Below are 15433 nucleotides of genomic sequence, written 5' to 3'. Positions count from 1 at the left end.
GTTCCCGAGGCATACGTCACCATCGTAGCCGACATGTACAAGGATGTCCGCTCTTTTGTACGAACTACAGTAGGAGTCACACAATCCATCCCCGTGACTGAGGGTGTTCATCAAGGTTCAGTACTCAGTCCGTATTTGTTTAGTCTCGTACTCGATACCCTCACTGAAGATGCTCAGAAAGTAGCCACATGGACCTACATATATGCAGATGACGTAGCGATTTGCACATCAAGCCGACAAGAACTGGCGAATGCCCTCGCAGCGTGGAAAAGTCAGTTGCAGGCAGGTGGGCTAGTACTTAGTGTAGCTAAAACCCAATATATGGAATGCAACGTCAAGAACCCTAGCGCTGACCCTATAGTGGTAGATGGACAAGTTGTTCAACAGTGCGAGGAGTACAAATATCTGGGGACAATAATCTGCAGTTCCGGAAATTTGGAGAGCAACATACAGCACCGTATATCAGCAGCCTGGCTCAGGTGGCGTGAAGTTACTGGCGTTACCTGTGATAGCCGAATGCCTGTAAAGCTGAAGGGGCTTATCTATAAGTCAGTAATAAGACCTGTCTTAACCTATGGAAGCGAGACGTGGGCCGTAACGAAAAAACATGTCCAGTCCATCCAAGTTGCAGAGATGAAGATGTTACGTTGGATGTGCGGCGTGACGAGGCTCGACAAGATTCGCAACGAGTATGTGCGCGGTAGCCTCGGTGTACGTGACGTGGCTGACAAACTGCAGGAAAACCGGCTGCGTTGGTATGGGCATGTTAAAAGAAGACCGCCTGAGTACATTGGCAACGTGGCACTCGACTTCAATATTACTGGTCAGCGACGTAGAGGAAGACCTAAGCTGAGATGGTTGAGTGTCGTGGAGAAAGACATGGAGAGTTGCGGGTTATCCGAAGACGATGTCCAGGATAGGGCAAAGTGGAGGAAGAACAGTAGGAAAGCGGACCCCGGCGCAAGACGGCGGGATTCACGCTAGGAAGAAGAAGAAGACACCCGTGTTAGCGACGATCGCAAAACGGTTCGGGGAGGCGGCGAGCCTTCCGCTCTCTCTATTATTTTCCGCTCGTTTGTAATCCTTCACACCGTTCCCACAGCCGTGTTCATAGTTGGCCTAATGGTGGATAAGTTGGAGCGACCGCCGACGCGACACTTGTCGGACCTATTGTTGACACCACGTAGTACCGCGAGTACCACTCTGGCAAGTCTGAGTATCGAGCGGGTAGTACTCGACACAATGGTATTGACAAAGCATATTGCTCACATAATATTCGGTAAAATATATGTATTATTGCGGAGGTATGTTTGCGTGTTAGTTGAGCGGACCCGGGCGGGGCGGCGCCGGCGGCGCGGCGGCCGGCCCGGGTGTGTCCGGACATAGCTAAGACGATATTTCAGAGAGAGCACCCTACATTATATAATAGATATATTAAATACCTATAATAATTAATAAATTGTTATAAAAGAGGTTGTAATAAAATACGAATATACCGTCACCGCATCACGTCATCGTGCCGAACGAGGTATTGGTAGAGTAAGTTGATTCTTGTATTTATTAGCTCTATGGTATCGTAGTATTATTGTATAATGTTTTTAATTTTTGTATAGTACCGATACGTGAGTGGTCACGCACTAATGTATGATATAAATGAAGTTTAATAAGTTTTACAGCCCCGCGGGGCTTCATGAATTGTATAGTTATTTAAGGTGTAATATTACGATGTATGGTATGGCTCGACGCTCGGCAGCGAGCCGCGAGGCGCGAGTTCGAGTCCAGTTCAGTCAGGAGTGCTTCACTTTGATGTTTATGCGTCTTGCGTTTGTTGATCTACTTTCTCAGCGATCCTTGGGGTTTCAACTACCACTTATATAATAGTAATCGCGTCTTCATAAAATGAAACAATAAGAACTGCACGTCTGTTGCTAAGTATTCGGATATAGGTATATGACGCTCTCCCGACCCTCTTTCCATACAGCATACCAAACCTAGTATAGAAGTGGTGCGATTTTTTTTTAAATAATAGAAACAACAATCCCCAAGGACCGAACTTGCATTCCATTTTGATGTTTTAATAATATTATAATTACCAAACTTTGTTTTTAAGGTTTGATATTGTATTGTGACTTGTTCTAAATAATTTATTCTCGCTAAGGTTTAGGATTGAAATGTGAAATTTTGTTGGAAAGCGATTAGATTGAAAGTGGCCACGTCTAAAGAGTTATTGGGAATATACTCCGAGTTAGATCGAGAGTTGTATGCGAAAAACGCTCAACATTGCAAGTAAACTATAATTAGGTATTTATAGTTTGAATATAAAGTGAAAGCTCATATTGTTGGATACATGTGTGTGTGTATATTTAAAGTCTTGAAGTTTGTACTGTTCTCCTCAAACCCACTCCATTCGTGGGATTGTCGATATCTGATACTCTCCCTTACTATTTCAATGTAACATAAGACTCGTTTACATGAAGATAGTACGTTTAGATCACAACTGCGTTGTAGATAATCAATTAGAAAGGAATGGGAAGAATATAATGTGTTCGAAAGACTTAAAATTGAATTTGCAATCTCATGCTTTTTGCTGAGGTCCGGTAGTTTGGATTTTCCTAATAATGGGCAGATACGAAGTATTGTTGGATTTCGTGGGGAAATGTGAAAATTAGATGGTTCAGTTGCATATTTCACTGAATACTATAACTAGAAAGCGAGAAAAACAGCGCAAGTATGTTAGAAGAAGAGATAGTCTGTCTTAATGTAAACGAGGCTATGCTACACATTTGGGGTTCAACGTTTCGCTTGGTTCGACCAATCACAAGCCTTGTGTTCATACCACGTGTTTCTCTGTGATTGGTAGAATCGAGACATTCAACGATATGTTCAAGAGATTAATGTAGGTGAATGCAAGCAAGGGATGTGTTTATTGCGGGAGAAACCTATTGACTTCGTTGCTTCCTTCCATTGGAAAGTTTTCGCGATTTGTTCGTTTGTTTGTACAGCTAATGGTGAGTCTATGGTGTTACGGTCCGTTACGCACAGTATATATTACCTAGTTAAAACGTTCCGTTTTAATATTTTTATGTGTATAGGAGTAATGATGAAATAAATTGTAAATTAAATGATTTGTAGCCGCGCGCAGTACCCGCGGTAGATAGGGCGCGGCCGAGGGATTGTGTCGCGCCGACTCTTCGAATTTGATCGCTGCTAGTTTGTATTACAGTGTGTTTTATATAACGTAACGGGGACGCAGGAATTTCAATATTATAGAGGATGAATTATAGTATGTATTTCTGAATGCGCGAGTTTTTATGATAGAGTTGTGATGGGTTTTCTGACGGCGCGCGCAACTCCTCGACCGAGCCATGCAGTGCTCGCGTTTATGAAGACGCGATAGCCTCGCCTGTAGAGCTCGCGAGAGTCAGCATTGTCTATACCTAGTCATCAGGTGACTGCTTACGTACGGGTGAGGCTGACGCGTGTTGATGCGCGGCGAGGACTTTGTAATGATATTGTTGCTCTGGCCAGTCCGCCGGCGACCACTGCCAGTAGCACTCTCTGGGTGCACGCTCCAGGACTGAAGTAATTTAAGTCTCACCGACTATGTGCGGCAGCGGTAACAATATTATTAGGGACGAATGCACGTGGGGTATACCGAGTACAACCCTTACGTTCAGTATTATCTTAAATCTTCAAAAAAGGCTGTCCAACAGTTATTAAAGCGAGCAAGTAGATATTATTGGATGAAAGTTCCTCGAGTTTCGTCGATAATGTAAAGTGTATGGTTGATGTGCGTATGATGCAGTATCGAGTATTTATAAATAAAATCAGCGAGTGCTTTTTGTTAGGTAATTGAGTGATTGTTAATAATATTTTAATGATAAGTGATATATTCTTTCATCATCATAATGGATTCAAAGTAACGAAGGTTGTAGCCCACGTGCACTCGACGATAACTCGTACCTAAGTAGGTACATAATTCGAATATACACATAACGTTTAGATATCTAATACATTGTAATGATACAGATTTTCGAAAGGGACTTTCGTTTTTGAATCTCGTTTTTATAGACGATCCTTTTGAATAGTGAAGTCTCATTGTTTTCAATTGTTGCCACACTGAACCCTGACGGGCAGATACGTAATAATTCAATGTTAGTGTTGTAACCAGCAGTGTGTAGCACTCGAGCGTTTAGTCCTAACGTTACGTGCCAAAGTTGAGTCGTGACGGCTGGGAGTGCGTTCCACGGTGCCACAGTGGCCTACTAAGCACCCCACAGATCACTAAAATAATAGTCAACCGTCACCTAATGCTTGTACGAGTAGTTACCCTCACAAGCCACCGTTGAATTCATTCCCAGACGAAACGACTATTTCATCGTATGTTCTGTGAACCTAGCAAGCTATACTCGCTCGACCCTCGCTCAAATGTTTGCTCAGTTTGACAGAAGACACGATGGATCGTCGTAACAAAGTGCCAATTTATTGTAATCTGTTGTCGACCGAATGAGCCCGACACTTCGCTACATTTTCACTACTATACTACCATCAAGTCTCTAGAAATAATAGCGAGAGGATTATTACAATTATGGAACAGAAGTATTTACATGACGAATTATTTAGAAGAAGAGAATTTGGAAACGATAGAAAAGTTAATAGAATATGCAAAAAGCAAGTGTCGTCTTCAAATAATACGGTTACTATTCCTTATTACAAATTAAATAAAGGGCATTTTACGAGCAATATGAACTATACTACTTGCCAATCTTATGCCCTATTTTATAAATATTAGACAAGTATACATGGGAGATACAATAAGCTTTAATGATTTGGAAGAGACTTGATGTTAGAGCTCATGTTTATTTAAGCTGTATTAGTTGAGAGTAAGGCACCACGTAACGTACCCAAGAATTATTTTTATATTCGGACGACATACGACTGAGGCAGTCCCAGGTTCTGTTCCACTACGACGTACCCGACAACACTTCACTGCCACTAATTTAAAAATAAAAATATTGGAAATGAACTGTGTGTGTTTGTTTCTTCATTTGCAGATGTTCCTACCGAAAACACCAAAACCCAATGTAAGTAAATATGACGGTAAAAAATGCGAGAAACATTGGAAAATAACAGTTGAGACAAGCTGACCGTTACCCTGTCAAGATGGACTAATGTGTACAGAACGGACACTCCATACAAAAACCTCGTTCTTACCGTGTGCCGCCTTGCTCCGTGCGTGCGAGCGAGACAAACTGTCCGCGCACTCACTTACTCTTTAATGGCTTACGGTTTAAATATGCTCATTGGAGTGGGTGAGGTAAATCGAGTTCATATCGGTGCGGGACGGAGTGTCCCTTCTATACCCACATAGTGTTATTGTGTACCTCTGGGGTGTGCCCTATGCCTAAGGTTAACAAGTCATCGCCTATCTGCAGCCACACTTGGGATTAAAGTCCAAATATGAGTATGAAAGACTAGTAGAACAAGTAATGAGTTGGTAAGTAATAAAAAAGAGCCATATGACACGAACAGCAGAAGAATGACAGCAATAACAATCTTCTTCTTCTATCGTGTGGGTTGTGAGGTGGATTACCAACCTCACCAACCCTGGTGTCAGAGTTACTATTGAGCCGCCATAAGCCCCTGACTCTCATGTAACGATTACGTACTTACATCAGTAAGTAGTAACCGGGACCAACGGCTTAACGTTCCTAACGACATTCCGAAGCACGGATCGTCTTACTTTCGGACAATCATGTGATCAGCCTGTATTGTCCTAACCAAACTAGGGATCACAAAGATATTTTTGTTATATTTCCCTACCGGGATTCGAAACCCAGGACCTTCGGACCGTGAGCCCTCAACAACTGGACCACGGAGGCGGAATAACAATGATAAGCTAATACTGCTTTATTCCAACAAAACAAATGACTACTCTACCAATCTCTCTCTGATGTTTACTCTACCAATAGTAGAGTAGTTCCCATTTGGTCTATAGAACTGACGTCACTAGGACAAATTTGGTAATTTTTTTTTCTTATTCTTTTCCATAGAACTACATACAAGCGTCTCCATTCTGATTCACTCATTATTATAAATTGGAAATAAAACTTTCCAAATAGTTCTATGTAAGTAGGTACATAATATTTTTCACGAATTTCTGTCATTCTTCTTAACAACTCCAATAGTACTTCGAGTATTGCTCACATAAAATCAGAGTGTGCGGTAACGGCAAAAACTAACTAGGTACTTTGTATTTCAAATGAATACCTGCATAAGGTCACGACTATATTCACAATTGGATTAGTCAGAGAATACCCACTTTACCTGAGTTTTCTGTCAGACCAACGTGGTGGTGAGTCTATCGCCGTCTATAATGGTCGAGCCTTCTGTGATAGTGAAAAGCGCAAGTTCGATATCGGGGGCCATCAACCGGTGCTCCTTTTGAGAAGCTAGCCATTCCATACAGGACCATAGTAACATAAAATTAAAAACATGAGCCATGTCAGGGCCTTTGCATGAGCCTTTGGCGGTTCAACAGTAACCCTGACACTAAGGCTAATGGGGTTGGTAATTTACCGCACAACTCACACGATAGAAGAAGAAATGAAAAATTGAGCCTAATTTTATCCCTTTTGTATTCTGCTACTTAGCGATCTGTTGTTCAACATTGAGTGATTGCTGAAGGCCCTTCTAAATAAAGAAAACCATAACACACTTCAAAAGTCAGACCTCAAATAGAGCGTAATCAAGCGAAAAATCTTGCAAACAAACTATGTATGCCAATAAGTAGGTAGGTATCAGATAATGTGGTTTATTTCATTCCTAGACAGACAAACAGGTATAGGAATGGAAGAAAATTCTTGGTCCTAGGTATATCGTACGATACCTAGGGGAAGGATTTCAAGATGTCACTTGAGACATGTCGCGAGACTTGTTCACGCCTGCCGAGCATCACGTTTGACGCTGGAACAAATATTTACACTGCTCTGAACTTGGAAAGAAAATAAAAAGACTATTTAAGTTCAGACGAGTAAAATACGCAGGTAGGTCGAATATTTATTTATTTACTTTTGGGAAAACCAGCAGCTAGATTAAACATTGTAGAAGTATATAGAGTTTATGACATACAGGTGTTTTTTTTTACCTTTAATGGGTTTCTCTTGGCCCCACACTTGCTCGAAGGCATTGATGAGGCCTAAGATGGAGCGAGCTCGCCCAGAAGGTGCCTGTTCACTCTGGCTTTGAAAGCACCCGGCTTATATGCATTCGGAAATACAGAAGACGGTAAAGAATTCCACTCCCTAACAGTGCGCATAATGAAGGACGATGCGTAGCCCTTTGTGCATAAATAGTTTTGTACTTTTGTGAATAAGTAGTTGGGATATCCACCAAATAGGGATGGAACCCGGCCGTACGTCTGGAAGTCCGAAGATAAAAGAGGGATGGTGGAATGAGCTCGTGTAGATCGCGGGGACACTCCCCGAAGTGCATGTGTTAGTGATATCGTAACGAAATTTTTGAAGGGATAATTCAGACCATGATTCTGAATTGATACCAAGTAAGTATGGAGGAGCTCGGTGGCGCAGCGGTAAACGCGCTCGGTCTGCGATTGTTGAAGTTAAGCAACTTTCGCAAAGGCCGGTCATAGGATGGGTGACCACAAAAAAAAAGTTTTCATCTCGAGCTCCTCCGTGCTTCGGATGGCACGTTAAGCCGTTGGTCCCGGCTGCATTAGCAGTCGTTAATAACCATCAATCCGCACTGGGCCCGCGTGATGGTTTAAGGCCCGATTTCCCTATCCATCCATAGGGAAGGCCCGTGCCCCAGCAGTGGGGACGTTAATGGGCTGATGATGAAGTATGGAGCTGAAAATAATTAAAAAAGACAGTAAAATTTTCATAAATTTTCCAACAGAAAATGCCACTTGATATCAACTCAGAATCATGATATGAATCATCTCCCTTAGTATTCGTTACGATGTCACTAACACCCATACGTATATGTATGGGCAAACCTGTACAGTCATGAGCAATATAATGTACCCACTTTAGGACTCTGTCGCACTAACATATTTGACATTTAGTGAGACTTAGAGTTCAATTTGTCAAAAAAGTTAATGTGACATGGTACCAAAGTGTATACATATTAATGCTCGTGACCGTACGTACTTGTACGGGGTGTAAGTGACATCGTAACGAATACTGAGGAGGATGATTTAGCTCATGAATCTGAGTAATTATCAAGTGGAATTTTCCATCGAAAAAATATAGAATTATAAAAAATTAAAGAAAACTCAAAAAAGACATGAACTTTGCGACGGAAAAATCCACATGACATTAACTCAGAAACAGGAGCGAAATCATCCCCCTCAGTATTTGTTACGATGTCACTATATGGTAACGTATTTTCTCGTCGAAAATGTTTTAAGTGTATTTGCTGCGCCGCAATCGCATAACCGGACAGTCGATAAACTACGTGCGTAGTCCCTACCTACGTGCAATGTTGTTGTACATTGATGATTTTTAATCTATAATTTGTTTTTTTTTTTTTGGTACTTACAGCTTAAATATCAATATGGGAAATAAATAATTTTAAAAAACATTATATCTTCATGAATTTTCCCACAAGAATTTCCACTTGATATCAAGTCAGGATAATGTTCTGAATTAACCCTCGAACCATCTGGTCCAGTGGTTGAACATTGGGCTGACGATCCGGACGTCCCAGGTTCGAATCCCGGGAACATATCAGGGACATGTCACAAAAAAAAAACACTGTGATCTACAGCTTTTTTACGACAACCGACCTTGTTCTATGTATTTACGACGAGGGGTGGGTGTATACTATACACCTCTGCCTACCCCCTCAGGGATACAGGCGTGATGGTATGTTATGTTAGGTTTATCGGTCACAAACCTTAGCGAATTAGGTACTACATATTGGGCCAAGAGGCTGTAATGAAACCTGAAAACTGTTTGATCTAGCGACTAACCCCCATCGGTACGGTATAAAGTGTCTAAAGTGCACCGGGCCAGGGCTGCGGCTCGCCCCTTCCCGCACCACGTGGCCCACCCCCGCCCTCCGGGGTCAATGTTTGCCCACCACTGCAGCCGATTGAATCTGCCAATCTAGGCGCTAGAGATGACCAGCCACTCACTGAGACTAGATACAAGTGATTGGGATACAAAACGTGATATCGATCAAATCAGAATGTTAAGTAAAAGTGTCTTTTCCTGCTTTGAGTATAGGTGGTCACTACACACACCGGAGCTCATGTGATAATGGCCCTACGTACGTTCTCTCCAAAGAAATATTTAAGTAAGTAGTTAAGAAATAAAGTCCCACGCATCATTATGTGGTACACTGACCACCTTAGAGAAACCTGAGCCCAGATAACATAACGTAACGTTCTTTTTTCCTAAATAGCCTTAAATGGTGTATCCCCAGTCTGCACCGATTTCAGGTATCTCGGATTGATTCAAAACGACGGCGACATTAGCAGGGACGTGAGGAACAGGAAAAATGCGGGATGGATGAAATGGCGACAGGTCTCAGGGACAACGTGTGACCCGCGAATGCCCCAAGGGAAGATTTACAAGACGGTCATGAGACGGATGAAAGAAGAGTACATGTGGTAGAAACGCGAATGTGTACAGTCTCTTGCTAGACGTGTATGATCTTTTGATGATAAGATGATAATCTTAAATAAATAAATAAATCTTGATAAACTGATGTGGAGCCAAAATGAGAACAATCTTGATAGCGTAAAATGTCCGTTTTATTGATCACTTTCTTGTTAAAGTTAATTATACAAATACGGGTACACACTACCTTGATGAGTCGTGAACTAATTATACATAAACTGCCTATATACGCCCCACTGCTGGGCACAGGCCTCCCCTCAATCAACCGGAGGGGGTATGGAGCATACTCCACCATGCTGCTCCACTGCGGGTTGGTGGAGAACTAATTATACAATTGCGTAAAAGGTAAAATAGCTGACGCGGGACATGTGCGGTTGCAAACCGTACAGGATGAGTGGTATGACCAGAATGGACAAAATTAGGAATTAATATATAAGAGGAAGTCCGAAAGAAGCGCCGGTCACTGAAAAAATAAGGAGCAACAGGAGGATAGGATGGTATGGGAATGTTGTAACGCCTGCCGCGTTTTACTACTGAGTGTAATTGCTCTTGTTTTTCTGTTAGGAACTATCAAAAAGTTATCATTGAAAACACTTAAAAACTACTGCTTAAAACTAAAATATTATTACATAAATAAACATATACTAATTAATTTAACAAAACATATCTATTTACAAAATAATTCCGTTAATATTGTACGACTTTAATAATTATCACATTGCGTAGGTAGCCGTACCTACATTCCACAGCCGAGCCGTTACTCTTCCGGTCGGATGTTCGACACAATCCTTCTGCCTTTGTAGCGAGAACACCTCGATTACTCGTATATTTTTTAAATACGTTTTTTTACTAATTTTGTCTACGATATAATAATTTATAGTGTTGTGTTATCCCCATTAATTGGGTAAGTGTAGCAATTACTATTTTTATTAGTTTAAATATCAACGTAGACTAGTACATGCTTTCTTTGTTCATTGCATGACTGTCATTTTTCATAATCATCGTGTAAATGTATTTTCACGCTTTAGTGCTTATTTTATATCATAATTAGCAATCTTTTATGTTCAAAACAACATTTAAATTGTCAATTTTTCTAAATTAATTCTACTTAACCAACTTAAAGTTATCTTTGTACCTAAGTACTTTCCTTGTTTAAATAATTCTTAAATGGAACAATATTAATGTACAAAATACGTTTAATATCGTTGCTATTAAAATTATTCAGCTTAAAATATTCAATTTTACTATTTTTTTAGATAGTTTTTTAAAACAACTACCTACCATAAATTTATCTTGTTCTTTGTTCTTTTTCTAAATTTATTTTGCTAAATTCACTTTTATTGTGTGTAATTTGCTGACAGCCACATCTTAGATTGCTAAGCTTGCTTGCTATCCACTTCCCATCTTCAATCAAGCTAAGGAATCGGCATGTGGCAGTCAGACTGGGAATTCGGACAATTCTTGAAATGACTAATTCCGGGTTCCAGGGTTCACCCTTCGAGTTCAGCAACCGCAGGACCCACTACCGGTCCTGTACTTACCTGCACCGTTTCACCCTTCGAGTTCTACAACCGCAGGACCCACTACCGGTCCTGTACTTACCTCTACCGCTTCACCTTTCGGGTTCTACAACCCGCTGGATCCACTTTCGGTCCTGTACTTACCCCACCGTTTCTGCTGCCCTGCTGCGCGCGCCGGTGTACCCCGTGTCGTCGTGGGAAGAGTTACAGGGAAGTGGTAGTTTTCCTACTGCACCAAGGGTGCTCAGCCAGTATCAAATTACCTGCGACCCAGAGATCCGATCTATGTACTTGCTAGGGATTTAATGCCAATAAACTTGGTTTTATTTCTATATACCGTTTTATTTACCCTAGTAAGTACAACCTATTTGATTCGCGTGATAAGAACGTGACAATGGCGCCCAACTAAGGAAATACTGAGCTGAGTATCCTTTTTGCTGGTTTTAGCATTTTTGGTCATCTTTGGTGTTGGTCTGATTATTTTGTCTAGCTCTAAGTGAATTGTAACTGCAACTTTTGTGTGCTGTGGTTGCTTTGTGGGAATACCTTACTATTTCTCTTTCAAGGTGATTGCATACAATTAAAAACTCAAAATCGAACCTACCACATCGCACAGAAGGAAATCTTTGATTTTGCACTGCCAACCTCTGTCTATCCCTGTGTTTTAATTGTTGTGTACTTTTGATAGTAGCATTTGTTTTCTTGTTATTTTCCTTCTGCCGTTTGTTGTGTTTTAGTTATTAAGACTTCAGGTACTTGCAACACTTACTCAAAAAATAACTATTCAATTAAACTAATTACAATTAAAACATAAAGTAATAGAGATGTCTCGTCCAATCAAATATTTATCACTTCAGAAAGATGAACTCCTTTATGAAGAGGTACATGGCATGTCAAGGATATTAAACTTACAAACTATTCTAAATAATTATATCTAAACTTTTACCTAACTAAAATAAAACTTTCTATATTTACAAAACTTCCTTGCTGGGATGGAAGTGAGAGAAAAACATAGAATCCCCCAGCTGCTTACTAATTCTCGAGCAGACTGTAAGAGTCAGTCAAGAGATTGATGTGTAATACCATCAAACGCCTTAGGCCTGCCAAAAACTTAAATCTTGAGCATGGCATGCGTCTTCTAATATCTTCTAATATTCTCTAAAAATACCTTACATACTACCTTAAAAAAAAAAAAAACTAAAACTACACTTACTAAACTATACTAAAAAATCCAAAACTAGCCTAAAACAATGTCTTACTTACTAAAACTACCTACCGTCTTAAATATATTTACTTATATATAGTATTTCTAATTTTTTTTTTACAAAAAAAAAATATTGAATCTCCAGGCCCTACCCCTAGGACATTCTATTTATTTTATCTTCGGCCCTACCCCGAAGATAAGAAAATTATACTATAAAAAGAAAAAAAAAACGGTTACCTTAAATCTCCTATTGATTACGTGTGAGTACTAAGCTGCGGTTAAAAGTCTAGTACTCTTTTTGGAAAGGACGCAGTCACTTAAAACTAAATAAGATAACTGTTTGTGTGTGAAAGGGATGAAAGAAAGTAGGGGGGTGAATGGAAGGGTTGAAATGAATGTGTACCACGTAATTTTTAGAATAGTCAATAGTAAGAAGGACAGACTAGCTTACATTTTAGTCAGTGGATTTTCTTAGCGAAAATCCTACCCAAAAAAGGGGGGTATGTAACGCCTGCCGCGTTTTACTACTGAGTGTAATTGCTCTTGTTTTTCTGTTAGGAACTATCAAAAAGTTATCATTGAAAACACTTAAAAACTACTGCTTAAAACTAAAATATTATTACATAAATAAACATATACTAATTAATTTAACAAAACATATCTATTTACAAAATAATTCCGTTAATATTGTACGACTTTAATAATAATAATTATCACATTGCGTAGGTAGCCGTACCTACATTCCACAGCCGAGCCGTTACTCTTCCGGTCGGATGTTCGACACAATCCTTCTGCCTTTGTAGCGAGAACACCTCGATTACTCGTATATTTTTTAAATACGTTTTTTTACTAATTTTGTCTACGATATAATAATTTATAGTGTTGTGTTATCCCCATTAATTGGGTAAGTGTAGCAATTACTATTTTTATTAGTTTAAATATCAACGTAGACTAGTACATGCTTTCTTTGTTCATTGCATGACTGTCATTTTTCATAATCATCGTGTAAATGTATTTTCACGCTTTAGTGCTTATTTTATATCATAATTAGCAATCTTTTATGTTCAAAACAACATTTAAATTGTCAATTTTTCTAAATTAATTCTACTTAACCAACTTAAAGTTATCTTTGTACCTAAGTACTTTCCTTGTTTAAATAATTCTTAAATGGAACAATATTAATGTACAAAATACGTTTAATATCGTTGCTATTAAAATTATTCAGCTTAAAATATTCAATTTTACTATTTTTTTAGATAGTTTTTTAAAACAACTACCTACCATAAATTTATCTTGTTCTTTGTTCTTTTTCTAAATTTATTTTGCTAAATTCACTTTTATTGTGTGTAATTTGCTGACAGCCACATCTTAGATTGCTAAGCTTGCTTGCTATCCACTTCCCATCTTCAATCAAGCTAAGGAATCGGCATGTGGCAGTCAGACTGGGAATTCGGACAATTCTTGAAATGACTAATTCCGGGTTCCAGGGTTCACCCTTCGAGTTCAGCAACCGCAGGACCCACTACCGGTCCTGTACTTACCTGCACCGTTTCACCCTTCGAGTTCTACAACCGCAGGACCCACTACCGGTCCTGTACTTACCTCTACCGCTTCACCTTTCGGGTTCTACAACCCGCTGGATCCACTTTCGGTCCTGTACTTACCCCACCGTTTCTGCTGCCCTGCTGCGCGCGCCGGTGTACCCCGTGTCGTCGTGGGAAGAGTTACAGGGAAGTGGTAGTTTTCCTACTGCACCAAGGGTGCTCAGCCAGTATCAAATTACCTGCGACCCAGAGATCCGATCTATGTACTTGCTAGGGATTTAATGCCAATAAACTTGGTTTTATTTCTATATACCGTTTTATTTACCCTAGTAAGTACAACCTATTTGATTCGCGTGATAAGAACGTGACAATGTAATGAGGAGGATGAAGGGAATATGATGAGGAAAGTGATAAGTATGAATGTGGATGAATATAGGGGTAGGGGACGACCTAAGAAAGTGTGGATGGATTGTATAAAAAATGTCTATGAAAGGTGTGAGTGCCGAGATGACGCTGATAGAAATTAATGGAAGAGGTATACATACATGTTGTGCCGACCACACCTAGAGTGGGATAAGGGCAGGGGAATGGCGACTTGTTGTAGATTTGCCGCAAATGTCATTAACTACTTGGCCGAAGGGTTCGCTTATTCGGATAAGGGAGATTCTGGTATATTCTTCAGGAAAATCTGCACCTTTAAACCGAAATATAGTGTTGCAGTGTAGTAATGCGTCGCGTTACTGTCGTTGCCCAGAAAACTCACTTGTGAGTGATATACCTCCAAGAGACAAGTTATAAAGTAACGTAAAAATACTTTTAGTGAGCTAGTAATAGCTATTTAGCCAGCTCTAGCTCCGAAGCGGGTGATTGCAGTGAGCTCCCATAATGGGATTTTTCCAAAAGATATTCTGTGCCGTATTTCGTCTGCTGCCTCCACGCTGCGCCTAGGACGCGTGATCGGATGATCGCTATTATAACCAAATCCCTCTCTTATGTAAACGGGGATTCTCTTTGTAATCGATTTTGAGCGAGGATGTGCCTAGTTCATTAGCCGACTAAGTTCTCAATTCGATCCGTATGTAAAACGTTTTACTAAATGTCAGTAGTACCACGGGTAGAATTTTCTTTCCGTAGTACTAGTACTACCAAGCACCGTAGTCTTAAGGTACTAACAGTAGTACTACGGGGCAAAAAACGAAAATAACTGCTCATTACTTATGCCTACTTCAATATTATTGTACTTATTTATCAATAAAGGAATTTACATGGGCCGTCATTCAGTCAAACTAAGATTTCTTAACTAAGTATCTACCCAGCTAAAAGTTTTCTGCCAACAACAACAGGTGCTGTTATGAAAGAGAAAATTACTTTTTACAAAAGTAAGACTTTACTTTTCCAAAAATAAACTACTACACGCACCGCGAAACAAGTAGCAAATACGACATCTATCAAGGACAATTATACACGGCATTATGAATGGAAAATTGTACGGAGAGCGTACATGCTAAGTAGAATGAT

The sequence above is a fragment of the Pectinophora gossypiella genome, chromosome 6 (assembly GCF_024362695.1).
Source record: "Pectinophora gossypiella chromosome 6, ilPecGoss1.1, whole genome shotgun sequence".
NCBI lineage: Eukaryota > Metazoa > Arthropoda > Insecta > Lepidoptera > Gelechiidae > Pectinophora > Pectinophora gossypiella.
Note: the sequence above shows the minus strand (reverse complement) of the source record.